Source organism: Diceros bicornis, chromosome 14 (genome assembly GCF_020826845.1).
Source record: "Diceros bicornis minor isolate mBicDic1 chromosome 14, mDicBic1.mat.cur, whole genome shotgun sequence".
Taxonomy (NCBI): domain Eukaryota; kingdom Metazoa; phylum Chordata; class Mammalia; order Perissodactyla; family Rhinocerotidae; genus Diceros; species Diceros bicornis.
The window spans coordinates 48,904,293-48,917,631 of NC_080753.1; the positions used below are offsets into that span (position 1 = coordinate 48,904,293).

At 37.9% G+C, this 13,339-nt stretch overlaps 1 long non-coding RNA gene across 1 annotated transcript in view; it reads right to left on the reverse strand.

The window, feature by feature from the left end:
- Window positions 1–13,339, reverse strand: part of LOC131414110 (uncharacterized) — an 80,952-nt gene that overhangs the window by 64,026 nt on the left and 3,587 nt on the right. The window contains exons 2-4 of the long non-coding RNA XR_009222122.1: window positions 11,545–11,626; window positions 10,965–11,046; window positions 6,518–6,648 (exon numbers count right to left, since the gene is read on the reverse strand). This is a non-coding gene — a long non-coding RNA (uncharacterized LOC131414110). The remainder of the gene's footprint in view (window positions 1–6,517; window positions 6,649–10,964; window positions 11,047–11,544; window positions 11,627–13,339) is intronic.

The following is a 13,339-nucleotide window of genomic DNA, read 5'->3' on the forward strand; positions in this document are numbered from 1 at the left end:
TTCTAAATCCAGACAAATTTCTTTCGTGTTTCCGGAGATAAGAGTAAGAACCAGATGCAAGCAAGTGGGAGGCTCAAGACTGGGTCATGCAGAGGGCTTGTTGTGGCAAGCTGTGTCTTGATAAACTCTCAGACTACATCCCTTGACCAAAGGCCTGAAGGTATGTTTTATAATGCAATGAGGCAATGAAACCGTCCCACATCTACTTCTAAGGTTTTATTTCAAATCTACACAAGTACAGTAGCAGCCGATTATCTCATTTCTGCTTTTGAAAAGGGATGCTACTAGAAACTGTGCTGGCTTTCTTCCATTAGTCCTGTCCAAATCCACTGTGCACTCTTCTCTGCTGTGTGTCCTGGGAGGCTCACCTGTGTGGACCACTCCGTCAGCAGGCTTCCCACACTCTGGCTGCCACTTGGGTTCTCTGGGGAGAACCCATTAGAGCAGACAGGAAATGAGAAAGAGGAAAAGATGGAGGTCAGGTATTCACTCACCCAGCTCCCTCTCTGCCGTGTCACCACAAGATGGCTCTGTCCCTAGACTGAAGGTCACAGCTCCTGTCGAGCAGCCCTTTTCACATAGTTCTCTCTCTTTCTGGGCTCTGGGAATTCCTCCTCTCCTCAGTCATCCTGGATTGCACCTTGTGGTTTCTATACAATCTGAACACACCATTGTAAATAATCCCTTTATTAAACTCTATTCAAATTACCCAATTTCCTGCCAGGACCTTGACTGATGCAGATTGTATTAAACTTCCACTCTGGGAACAAATCAAGCAGTATGGAGATTCCTCAAAAAATTAAGAATAGAACTAACACACACTCCCTGATTTCAAAATATACTACAAAGCTATAGTAACCAAAACAGCATGGTACTGGCACAAAAACAGACACACAGATCAATGGAATAGAATCGAAAGCCCAGAAATAAACCCACACATCTATGGACAGCTAATCTTTGACAAAGGAGCCAAGAACATACAATGGGGAAAAGAAAGTCTCTTCAACAAATGGTGTTGGGAAAACTGGATAGCCATATGCAAAAAAATGAAAGTAGACCATTACCTTACACCATACACAAAAATTAACTCCAAATGGATTAAAGACTTGAATGTAAGACCTGAAACTGTGAAACTTCTGGAAGAAAACATAGGCAGTATGCTCTTCGACATCGGTCTTAGCAACATCTTTTCAAACACCATGTCTGACCGGGCAAAAGAAACAATAGAAAAAACAAACAAATGGGACTACATCAAACTAAAAAGCTTCTGCACAGCAAAGGAAACCATCAACAAAACGAAAAGACAACCTAACAATTGGGAGAAGATATTTGCAAACCATACTTCTGATAAGGGCTTAATCTCCAAAATATATAAAGAACTCATGCATCTCACCAACAAAAAAACTACCAACCCAATTAAAAAATGGGCAAAAGACCTCAACAGACATTTCTCCAAAGAAGATATACAGATGGCCAACAGACACATGAAAAGATGTTCAAAATCACTAACTATCAGGGAAATGCAAATCAAAACTACAATGAGATATCACCTCACGCCTGTCAGAATGGCTATAATTAACAAGACAGGAAACAACATGTGTTGGAGAGGATGTGGAGAGAAGGGAACTCTCATACACTGCTGGTGGGAGTGCAAACTGGTGCAGCCACTATGGAAAACAGTATGGAGATTCCTCAAAAAATCAAGGATAGAACTACCATATGATCCAGCTATTCCACTGTTGGGTATTTATCCAAAGAACTTGAAAACACCAATTTGTAAAGGTACATGCAACCCTGTGTTCATTGCAGCGTTATTCACAATAGCCAAGACTTGGAAGCAACCTAAGTGCCCATCAAGGGACGAATGGATAAACAAGATGTGGTATATATACACAATGGAATACTACTCAGCCATAACAAACGATGAAATCCAGGCATTTGTGACAACAAGGATGGACATTGAGGGTATAATGCAAAGTGAAATAAGTCAGAGGGAGAAGGTCAAATACCGTATGATTTCCTTCATTAAGTAGTAGATAATAACAACAATAAACAAACACATAGGGACCGAGATTGGATTGGTGGTTACCAGAGGGGAAGGGGGGAGGGAGGAGGGTAAAAGGGATAATTCGGTACATGTGTGTGGTGATGGGTTGTAATTAGTATTTTGGTGGTGAACATGATGTAATCTATGAAGAAATAGAAGTACAATGATGTACACCTGAAATTTTTACAATGTTATAAACCAATGTTACTGCAATAAATAAAAAATTAAAAAAAAAGAATAGAACTAACATATGATCCAGCTATTCCACTGCTGGGCATTTATCCAAAGAACTTGAAAACACGAATGTGTAAAAATACATGCACCCCTATGTTCACTGCAGCATTATTCATAATAGTCAAGACTTGGAAACAACCTAAGTGCCCACCAAGGGATGAATGGATAAAGAAGATGTGGTATATATACACAATGGAATACCACTCAGCTATAAAAAAAAAGATGAAATCTTGCCATCTGCAACAACATGGATGGAACTTGAGGGTATTATGCAAAGTGAAATAAGTCAGATGGAGAAAGTCAAATACCATATGATCTCACTCATAAATAGGAGATTAAAAACAACAACAACAACAACAAACAAACATCTGGATAGAGAGATTAGATTAGTGGTTACCAGAGGGGAAGGGGGGATGGTGGAGGGCAAAAGGGGAGACTGGGTATGGTGCTAGATGGTAATTAGTCTTTGGGTGTTGAACATGATGTAGTCTACACAGAAACTGAAATATAATGATATACACTTGAAATTTATATTTTATAAACCAATGTTACATCAACTAAAGAAAAAAAAAAAAAAGAGGATGAAGCCATAGCTATGGATCCAAAGTCAATAACAGAAAATCCACATAGAAGGCACAGCATCCTAGCTTGAGAAAATAGCAGTAATCTCCAGAAGCTAGAAAGTATCCAACTAATTTTAAAATGTTGTATTGCACTGCTTACCTTTGAAACGGAAAGAATGATACAATATTCCCTAACAAGTCATCTACAAAATAATTCTAAATAAATGTCTTAAGGAATAATTTAGTAGGAATAAATTCTATGTAGCAAAATAGAAAATACTTATCCTAACAATGACTTATAATTCTAGAATATTTTCCTCATCAAGTACTATAGTACTTTAAAATATTTCAAGAGGAAACATAAGAGAAATGTTGCAGTTTTTCCTTCACAACTTCCCATTAGTTTTTCTTAAAGCTTCCTGTTTCTAAAGAGGCAATGTTATTTATAACCCCACTTGAGAATTAGGAAAGCTAAGGCAAAGAGAGACGGCACGGCTAACCATCATTGGGAATAAACTTCCCGTCAAAGATCAGCCAACTCCTCCTAGTATTCATAATTCTCAAGTTACCTGCTGGAAAGCAAATATATGAATATAATGACTCTGAGATGATATTAAGCAATTCCTGATAGATGTATTCCTCTGACCTGCGATGCTAATACACGTCTTTCACACTAACATTTTAATAAGTCCATTTGATCCTAATCCAAGACACAGCCCTGAGCTACAGCCCTAAATGAATTCCCCTACACTTTTTATTTCTTCTGGGGAATTGTACTAATTATAGTGACTATTTTGGAGAAAGTAATAGTTTGAAAACATTGCCCGAGGGATACAAAAGTTGTTTTATTTCATAATTAGGCATTTCTGTCCCAGGGGCATTTTATAGTCATGGTTTGAAATAACAGCCACTATTTTATTACAATTTTCTATTTTTTGCACATAAAAATATTTAGCACATGTTTTTAGCTGAGTTTTATTAGTCGTAATGCCAGGAAGCGCCTGGTGTTATGGATGATGGAATTATCTTCAAGGGCTTCCCTTTAGTGTTATTTCTTCGTTATAGTCTACATTCTCTCAGTGTTTGGTACTAGAACTGAAACATAAAGTGAAAACTGAGTATTCTATCTGTTTGTAGAAGTGACCTGTACACAAGGATAAAGTGAACCCCACCCATATTTCTTTCCACTCCCTTGCCTCTAATCAGCATTATATCTTCCATGCCAACATGTATAGCTACTTATGTCTTGGGTAATGCTATATTAACAAGAAATAGAAAAGTGGAATCAATTCAGCAGAAGAAACAACTTGAAAACAATTGACATTAAATAACACCCATATCAGGCGATTGGATTAAATTTCCTCCTTGGGGGATCTAATAACCACAGGTTGTGCTCATGCACTGGTACACACATATGTAGAGAACAGAATAATGAAGTCATAGAAAGAGAAGGGATTTTCTAATGTATCTAGGCAATCTTTAATACAAAACAGGAATCATCTCTATAATATCCATCAAGATTCTGTGTAAATTATTCTAGGGACTGGGCACAGATTACCTTATAACACATACCATACTGGTACTTATTATTCCTTATGTAGGGACAAAATCTGTTTCCCCTTAACTTCTGCCCACTGACACCAGTTCTTCCCTCTGGGAGTGCATAGAAAAATCCTAATCCTTCTCATACATTCAGCCCTTCAAATGTTTGAAAAATAGTTACCAAGTCCTTTATAGTGAAGAATGTCATTTTTTGCTGGCCAGTTCCCATCCCCACCTCCTTCTTCTGGTAACAGTATCTAATTTTTCTCTAGTGCCACACCTTCCTCACTCTTAATCTATGCGGCTATTTGCAGAGATTGGAGGTCCACACTGCTGGAGCAGGTACATGACCCAGGCCTACCAATAAATACATACAAATATCCTGCCCCAATGCTTAGTTTATAACTGGGCATTTGACAAAAGCTAAATCAATGAGATATAGTTTCAATTATTTTTATAGAACCTTTGAGAAAGAGCTCTCTTCCTGCCATGGGTTGATAGTTTTAGAATGATGCAAGCTCAAAGTTCCAGGCACTACTTCATGGAGAGGTTTTGGCCTGAGAGTGAAGCCAAATAAACCAGAGCCAAGAGATAGAGGAAAGAGACCAGATGATGTGGTTTGACATCTGGATAACAGGTCTACTCCTGGCCTTTTCAGTTACATAAGTCAATCCATTTCACTTTTCTTGTAAGTCAATGAGTCATTTCCAAACAAAAGAGTTCTGACTAATAGAGCTTTTCTGGGTCTTATCCTTTTTAAGGAGCATCACAGTTCCTCCAACTATTCTTTAAACAGCATGTCTTCCCAGTTTTTCACCATCCCAATCAACTCACTGCTTGATGTGTTCCAGTGAAAATGAGCTTCATAAACTTTTACCCAAAACTAAACCCAAAATGTGAGATGTGCTCTGAGCGGTGCAGAGAACAGTAAATGTTGACCGTTATTGATCTGGATACGATAATTCTATCTGTGCAGCTCCATATTCCATGAATAATATTGCGATGGTTAACGTCATATGTCAGTTTAGGCTAGGCTGTGTTACCCCATTGTTTGGTCAATTGTTGGTCAATCTAGATGTTGCTGTGAAGGGTAGACTTTGAGTAAAGCAGATTACCCTCTATAATACGAGTGGGCCTCATCGAATCAGTTGAAGGCCTTAAAAGGAAAGATTGAGATCCTCATAAGAGAAAGGAATTCTGACTACAGACTACCTGTGGACTCCAGACTGCAACATTGACTTCAGCCAGAATTTCCAGCCTGCCTGATTTCAGACTCACCAGTGCCCCCCCAGTAATTTGTGTGTGTGTGCGTGCGTGTGTGCATGTATCCTATTGGTTCTGCCTTTTCTAGGGACCCTGACTGATTCAACTAAAGATATGTCACATTTTTTCCTCATTTGGATCTCTTAGACAGTGGAAACACTCAGTTCTTTTACTTGCATGAAGACTCCCCATCTTATATTTGTTCAATTCATTGTTTTAAACTAAGCTCATTATACTTTATATGTATACCTACTCCCATGATTTCCATCAATTGAGATATTTTTTAAAAAGATTCCTTCATCTAGCATATTCATTAAGGTTCCCAGTTTGGGACCTTCACACATTTGATAAGCAGGCTTTGATCTCTTCAACCTAGTAATTAGAAAAATGTTCATTAAACTAAAGCTTATATTGGAGCCCTGTTGAACACAACGTGAAGCTCCCATCAATCAGCATCCTATTGAGTGAGCTCTTTAACCAGCTGCTAATCTACCTAACAGGATTATCACCCAGCCCATACTTCTCCATCTTGCCTGCAAGAATATTATAAAGTTTCCAATGAACACCCTGCAGAAATAAATTAGCCTACGTTCACAGAATTCTTTCCATCTTTAAATCTAATAACCCATGCAAAAATAGTTACTTTGGCATAAATTATTGTTTACATGCTCATTCTGGGTCTAACTGGTCACTATTTTCCTTTGTGAAGAGTTCTTGTAAACAATTCATCTAGAATTTTGCCAGAGAGCCATCAAAACACTAGCATGGTAAGCTGAGATTCTATAGTTTGCTCATTTTAAAAAATACCATCTTCCTCAAAGATTAGCCATATTGTTTCCATGATTGCATCTCCAACTTCTTTTATTACCTTGAAAAGTACTTCATCCAAGAGTGCATAGTTTCACTCATGTGAAGAAGCAAAGGGCTCCCCACCTTCTTGAGCTTCAGTTCTCTTTTACTCATGTTAGTTTCACTCTTTGCAGTTTAAATGTTTTTCTCCTTGATAGAGAAGACAGAATTAAAAGTGGGGTAAGTAAAAGGCAAATAACCAGGAAAAAATACTATAACAGACAAAAAAGCCAAATAACTTTTATCTTTGTTCTATTACAAAGTACATAAAATTTGACGTTTAAACCATCAAAATTCCAAAAGATAAATGAGTAAAGCAGATGAATAGATAATTCATGAAAGAGAAAATATATCTGGATCACAAAACACAGGAAGGGTTATACCTTCATAGTCTTCCAATAAATACAAGTTAAGATAAACGCTTTTAAGCTTGGCCTATAAAACTAGCAAATTCTCTTTTAAAAATATAATACCTGGGGCTGGCCCCATGGCCTAGTGGTTAAGTTAGGTGGGCTCCGCTTCGGCAGCCCGGGCTCAGACCTACACCTCTCATTGGCGGCCACGCTGAAGCAGCAACCCACATACAAAATAGAGGAAGATTGGTACAGATGTTAGCTCAGGGAAAATCTTCCTCAGCAAAAAAAAAATAAAAATATAATACATAATGTTGATGTGAAGTTATCACCTATATTTTCATATATACATGTAAACAACAAGGAATATGAAATAAATTATGGTTCATCATTATAATAGGATAGTGTGCAGCCATTAAAATGATGATTTCTATTAATTTGCTGTAAGAGAAATTCTCATAATATTTGGTTTAAATAAGAGAAAATGTGTATATTCTATGTAATAACAACTATGTAATACAAAACAGCAAAATTCTTCATTGAAAAAAAAAAGCCTAAGAAAATATACCAAAACTCATATGGTTGTGAAAGAATAGCAATAGGTTCTATTTTTAAAACTGGATTGAGAAGTTCTGTTTTCTTCAAAGCCAACAGAATCTAGGCATATTTTTAATAATATCCATTTAAATAGTCAAGAAAAATCATGAAAGTGGGGTCACATTTTCAGATAAATACGAGAGGGTGAAAGATAGCAAGTCACTCAAATCGTGGCATAACCTGCAAGATCTAAGAAAACCCTTTCTTCTGTCCACCATCACCAACATCCCCCAAAAAACACCTTCCCAATTGTGTTCTGCCTTAGGTTCTTTACAGCCATACTTAAAGGTGTTGTAACTATTCTTCAAAAGGTTAGCACTCAAAATTTTCAGTAATGAATTAATGGTTTAATCACAGTTAGCCGATAGCAGAGCCTTCAGCATGCAAGACTGATAAATGTTGTTGAGGATGGGAGACAGAAGGAGAAGACAAGTGGCCATATGTAAAGCAGCCAACCTCTTCACTTCTGAAATGCACCCCTGTGAGTCCTGAACACAGAATTTCATATGAATGCAGTACATGTCAATACACACTTAACACTTTGAATTCCTTTTATGAAACCATACTCTCAGAAATAATACCATTCTACACTTAGCAGGAATGAGCAAAACCATTCTGACTTGGGCCTTACAATATATTAGAGATATCCTTGAGCATTCCTCCAGTTATAAAATGACATGAGATGATCAATATTTCAAAATGTAGAAATACATAGAACGAGGTGAGAAAAGAAGTGATTCCTGTATAGAAGGAAGAGAGAAACTAAGATTGTACTGTGATCCAACATCTGACATTTATTAATAAAACTACATTGGCAGTGAGGAAACTAGAGCCCAGATATCACACCTTTACAAATATAAAGGCAATTTTCCAGTTCCTATATAGAGAGGTTGGATAATGGGTATAAAAGGCATATGTATATGGGAAGAGAAGGCCAAGTGAATGCAGAGGCTGTTTCTCTGAGAGTTTTCTGAGACACGATAAGCCAAGGAAGTGAAGTGAGGTTCGAGGACAGGAGAGACTAGATTTACACCGAACTGATCCGGGGAGCCAGAGACAAAATGACTGAAGGGCATTAAGGTGAGGAGAACAAAGCAAGAAGCAAAACATAGAGGAGATAAGATGAAAGTGTCCAGGAAAGGAAGTCTGTTAGTCCAAGGATATGGAGGAAATTCCCTTTTATTCCTTAAAGGCTCCATACTGGGCTTAGGAGAAATAACTAAAATGTATCATTCACACGTTAAAGAAAACAATTCCATTGCATCTCCCAATAATTCACTGATAAGTGACTGCTGACTTGTTTTTTAATAAGAGGAATAAAAGACCGACTTTAAACCTATGACTTGTCTGAGCCAATGTCAATATTTCTAGTACCTTCTCTTCTCCAATGCTGCCTAATCCTTGATGATACTTCTCCTATGGAACCCAGCCCCCAAGCTCGACTCTCCTTCCCACTATAAATGACGTTGACCTCTAATCAAGGATTTTGCTATGCCAGAGTTAATCAGCTGAAATACAGTTTCAGTATATTTATAAAACTGCTCCTAATTCAGAGAAAGTTGGATATATCAGTACCTAGGAACACAATTACCAGATTTAAACGCCCCAGATGCAAGACATACCACTTTGAGTGATTCAAAATTCACTTCTAAGTCTATTTTGGCTGTGTGGCTTTTTCTATCGCAAATAGATAGGATTCTCAGGTGAGATGATTTTCTTCTCATAATGTTTTTTATGGCCTTTAAATGTCTTTGTCCATATAGATTTATGAAAGAGAAATGTAAATGTTAGCCTCAACAATAGTAGGGCAATCTGACAATACATGCCTGTTGATGCAATGCAATGGGAAGATGTAACATCACCTGTGGAGTGTTCTTGCCTTAAAAATGCTTATCCTGAAGCTAATCATGGGGAAACAATCAGACAAATCCATATTCAACCACAAGATTGGACTTGACTCTTTAAAACTGTCAGTGTTACAAAAGATCCTAAAAAACCTGATGGGAGAACCATTCCAGATTAAAAGAAACTAAATAGACATGACAACTAAACGCAAAGTGTGATCCTTACTCAGATCATTAGATTGAAAAAGAAAAACTATACGACATTACAAGGAGAGTTGGGGAGTGAATACAGACTGAATATTTCATGATAATAATATTGTATCAATGTTAAACTGGGATAATTTATTGTACTTATATGGAAGAATGCCTTTGTTCCTAGAAGACACATCCTGAGCTATTTAAGAGAGATGTTTACAATTTCCTTTCAAATGGCTTAGGAAAAAAGAAAAAGAAAGTGTAAAAAAGAAAGACATACATATGCATATACACACATACATATGCATATAGAGAGAGCCGAACAGGCAGACAGACAGACAGAGACACAGAGAGACAGGGAGAGAAACCAATGTGGCAAAATGTTAACAATTGATTAAGAGTATATTGGTACATTGGTGATCATAGTATTTACCATTCTTTCAATTTTTCTATAGGTTTTTTTTTCTTCCAAAATAAGGTTGGGAAAAAGACATGCAAAACACATACATAACCCTGTGATATAACAGGGGAAGCTTAGAAATCGAAAGACTGGGCTTTGCACACGGCTCTGACAAACGAATCTTGGTGACCCTTCTTGGGACTTTAGTTTCTTCTTCTGTGAAGTGAGATGGATGAACTGAATGATCTCCAAGGCACTTTCCTGCAATGTGAGTAAGCACTTGGGAGTAAAAATGTGTCTATGCATGTGAATGTATGTTGACATATGCAGATAGCATAATAAAATTGCTATTTCTCTTCATAAAATTACTCCCTGGTAATTTCATAATTTATAAATTATTCCTCCTCAGCACCTTGGCTAATTGTGTGTGTTTAATGATATTAGCAGCCTACTTGGCACCAAAATTGTGTTTCTTGTTCCAAGAATCAGGCCTCTTATCTACCTTTGAAAAAAAAACAATTCTACACGAAACAGCAAGAAAGAAAGAAAGGAAGCAAGAGAGAAAGGAGGAAGCAAGAGAATAAAAGAGAAGGAAGGGAGGAAAGAAGAGAGAGGGAAGAGGGAAAAGGGAAGGGGAGAAGGAAAGGGGAGGAGAGGTGAGACGGAAGGAAGGGGAAGGGGGAGGGAGGAAGGAAGAACTACAAGCTGAAGGCTGCTTCAAAGAAGTATATCTTTGAAGACCAGAGCTGGATGGTAAAATGGGAATTGAGGCTTCTGTTTAGTGGTACAAATCCCCCAGGTGACTATCTCTATTTGGGAGTTGCAAGTGGGACCAGTAGTCACCCCATTAACCCATGAATATACGTATCTAGCACATACTTATAAACCTCTGTAGTGTCTACTAGGAACCAGTGCAGTGAATGGAAGTAAGAATGGATCATCCTGAGAAATAGAGTAGATCAGTCTTTAAAAATTGTATGTATAGGGGTCAGCCTAGTGGCATAGTGGTTAAGATCAGGCATTCTGCTTCCACAGCCTAGGGTTCGCCAGTTCGGATCCTGGGGGCAACCTACTCACCGCTCATCAAGCCATGCTGAGGCGCCATCCCATACAGAAGAGCTACAACTCTACAACTGTGATATACAACCATGTACTGGGGCTGTGGGGAGAAAAAAGAAAAAGAGGACGATTGGCAGCAGATGTTAGCACAGGGCCAATCTCCCTAAAAAAAAAAAATTGTATGTATAACTCTCCTAAAAGTCACCTGATGGACCATTTTCCAAGATTAGAAAAATTTCCTAAGGCTGTTAAGAAGTATACCAATTTGACCAATATTCTTAAGCTTAAAAACGAAAACAGAACAAAAGAAAAAACTTCCAAATTAAAAACATATGTCTGAGATTTCTATTTATTTAAAAAACGCAAGAAAACTACACAAAATCTCTACGCTCAAAAAAGTTAAAATTTTAAAAAATTACTCTAACAATTTTTACTATTATTCTTTTATATTTTCTGATTATTTTTAGACCATGTGCTTTTTTATTGCTGCACATTCTGATTTTCTATTATGGCCATTGATTATCTTTAAAAATAAACTTAAAATCTTAAAAGGAAAAAAAAAGAAAAAACCATAATGTAAAATGGCATTATTGCTTACCACTGTTTGATATGAAGAAATTTCCAGGACTATCATAAACTGAGTTGATAAATATATTAACATCCGTGAAGTGATTCTGTACCTGGAAATTTTTTGAAACATGAGAAACTAAGATAAATAATGTGAGAGTGCAGCCATTCTTCCCATCATTGGTCTGATTCTCTATTTACTTTTCACTATTCTTGGTGACTTGCACTGGAGTTGCCTTGGATTCACCAAAGAACTGAAAAAAATTTATTTGAATTCCACATATGGATACTTGACCTTATCATTAGCAAGAAGAGAAATTGTGGCAGAATGAAGTCTTACTCTCCATCAAGAGGAATCAAGCCCACCCTCTCTCCCAACCTCGTCCTCTTTATTCTGCCCCATCATCTTCACCTAGGCAATGGCCCCAAAAAAAAGCTCATAAAAAGATTCTTATCCACCCACATTGACTGTGTGTCCTTGGCAATATTTCAAATGCAGTATAGATGAGGATTTACTTTATCATAGTGACTGTCCACTTAAGATGGACTTGAGCACACCTACTCATAAGTTAAACTTGTGAAGGTAGCTTTCTGTTTGAGCCTCTACTTCTCCATTTGAGACAGTGTGGGACCGAGAATCTTGCCTGGAATAGTCAAAAAGAGTCCACCCAGACCAGATACTCAACAGCATTAAGAGTTTCAGTAAGACAACAAGAGGATATGTTCAATTCCACACTCTGAAATAAGACCCACATGCACATACTAATGTAAAACAATAAGAGGGATTATACAACGTTTCCTAACTTCAACATCCAGTTCCTCCTCATCCAGCAAGTAGTCTCTCATCTTCTCCAACCTGAATTTTCCCAGCGTGTGCACGTCCCTATCTCGTTCTGGAACAGCTTCAGTATGCTTGTTCCTAAGAGTTGTCCCAAAAGCTCAGGCTTTACACCACAAAGAGTAAACACTTTGAGGCCAGCCGTGGCTTAGTGGTTAAGCGCGTGCGCTCTGCTACTGGTGGCCTGTGTGCAGACCCCGGGCACACACCGACGCACCACTTGTCGGGCCGTGCTGAGGCGGCGTCCCACATAGAGCAACTAGAAGGATGTGCAACTATGACATACAACTATCTGCTGGGGCTTTGGGGAGAAAAAGGGGAAAAAAAAAAAAAGAGGAGGATTGGCAATAGATGTTAGCTCAGGGCTGGTCTTCCTCAGCAAAAAGAGGAGGATTGGCATGGATGTTAGCTCAGGGCTGATCTTCCTCACCAAAAAAAAGAAAAAAAAAAGTCAGCTGCATTGAAAAAAAAAAAGACTAAATATTTGTTTTAAATCATGAGTCTTTATTAATTGATTTTTCCAGGATGTTTTTCCTCCCATCAAGAGGCTGTGCAAAATTTGCAAAGTATGCAAAATATTAACTGCTACCTTTATGTATTAACAGGAATGACTACTTGGTGCTGCAGCTCTCTCACTCACTTTTACACGTGCTGTCCTTGTTCATCCCTCCTCCCCCAGTGGAGGAGAATTATTTACTGGTCACATACTGTGATCAGTATTCTGCATGGTGTAACAATGAAAAGAGCATTTTAAACCCCTTTAGCTGGGAAACACAATTTCTTATTTGACCTTCATTGAATAATGTCAAGACAGTCCTTGGGTAATATTCCCTAACAGTAGCAGCGGTCTGGGAAAGTTACTTGCAAGCATCCTCTAATATATGGGGGCTACACTGGCATGCATCCCAGTCCAAGCTGCTGTGTGAACCATTTTTTGGTATGCAAGCTGATTGATATTCACATGCATCCTGATGAGCATCTTACTTTC